The sequence below is a fragment of the Nannospalax galili genome, unplaced genomic scaffold (genome assembly GCF_000622305.1).
Source record: "Nannospalax galili isolate Female #2095 unplaced genomic scaffold, S.galili_v1.0 scaffold1073, whole genome shotgun sequence".
Taxonomy (NCBI): domain Eukaryota; kingdom Metazoa; phylum Chordata; class Mammalia; order Rodentia; family Spalacidae; genus Nannospalax; species Nannospalax galili.
In genome coordinates, this window is record NW_008333042.1 from 101,041 (window position 1) to 102,948 (window position 1,908).

A 1,908-nucleotide genomic window follows, 5' to 3' on the forward strand; every position below is an offset into this window, starting at 1 on the left:
CACAAAGGTTCTAACACCAGTTTTAAACACTTAGTGATCATAGACCTCCAACATATTTCCATAAACATATGCTTTTGATCCAAATGGATCTGTTTCTTGTGAAAAAGACACGACAATATCTATTCTTATATTCTATTTTTAAGCCAAATTTCTTTTCTTTTAAGTGAAATATGAATATCAGTTCTCTTCTTGTAAATCCAAATTTGTACTGATGTTCATGATGCAGTTGTTTAGGGCTACATGCACTATTTGCATATGGACCACTTTGTACAATTTCTACCCCAAGTTCATGCTTTTCTTGTGAGGTCTTTAGTTCATGCCCACTTTGACTCATTCAGCCAACTTTTAGGCTATAATGAAAACCATGGGCTACTTCCTTATGTTTGCAAATGTACAGCATAGTTTTTACATTATAAGGCTATTTCCATACTTTTTGGAGCCTACTGTTAAGGCCCCAGGCTCCTAGGTATCAGATTGTCTTTGTAGCATAACTGACATTACAGAATATGCAGTAATATGCACCAAATCATCTATTAGGAAACTTATTTTTATTCTCTGTAGCCTCAGTTTTCCTGTTATGTTCTTGGAGATCTTTTCAAGGAAATTCTCTGCATGCAAATTGCTAGTTCACTACATTCTTGAATTATTACCATTGCTGAGAGGATACTAAATAATGTAGTTGGCTGAAGTCTCCTATGGAGGCTTGGAGGAATTTTTTTTTTTTTTTAAATAGAACAATGTAACTTTTCTCTTTTAAAACCCATTAAGGGTTGAGCAAGTCATTAGAATGTGAAGTGGATATCTCAGGAATTGATGTACTACAATTGGAACTGTTATATTAATGAAAGCAAGATTATCATAGAAATGAATCATATAGCCATAAACTTGTGACACACAGTGGGATCCATTAGTGTGCTGGTGGAAATGATGTGATGTTATTGAAGAAAATGGGATTTATCTTAATGGACACAAAGTGTGGATAGAACATACAGCTGAGTTTTAGAGAACTCTGGGAGGATTTAAAAGCTAAAATGGTCCTTATACCTTAAAAGTCTTTTGAATAGGCTCTATTGTTGAAGATGGAATTCTTTTAACACATATACATCAGCCAATGCATGTTGAAATGGATTACCATGAGGCTGCTAATTTTTATCTACATTTTAGTATGTGTGAGATTGCTGCTGGAATGTAAAGTCCGTATTTTTTGCCTGCATCTGTCTTGGCAATCTAGAAGATCATCAGATTTCTTTTTCTGGAAGTAATTTAAACACCCTCAAAAATGAGGTTTTCATGGAAGTTGGAGATAAAAGGTGTTAAAAAGTTCAACATTTAGACCTGAGAGGTATAGATTATGCCCATGGTCCCAGTATTCAGGAGGCTGAGGCAAGATAATTACCATTTTGAGGACAGCCTGGGTTATATATTCTAGCTAGCTTGGGCTATACAGTGAAATTCTGCCTCAAAATACAACAACAAAAAATGAAATTCAACTTTTATTCCCAGGGATCCGATTGGAGTAGAAATCACTGCATTTTCTCAGTTTTGCTGCATCAAAAACTAAGCAACATTTCTCCAGATGAATACACGTAATTTAGTTTTTCTTCAAGGTAAAAACCAGCTAACTAGGTCCAGACTGAGTGCCCTGATGGGAAGGAGGGGCTACTGACCCCCACACAGAAACATTCTGTTTCGCTTGTTTTGATATGGAGATCTCAGAGAGGTCTCAACTAGGAAATACTTATTTTAGAATTTATAATTTCATCTTATTGTCATTTTGGAATTTACTTTGGTCTTAAAGGAATTCTCATAACTCAGTTGAGAAATAATATGTTTATATGATCTGGTATTTTTTTCTGTGTGTTCTGAAAAAGAGTTACGTATAAAAAAAGATATTTTGATAGCAATCAA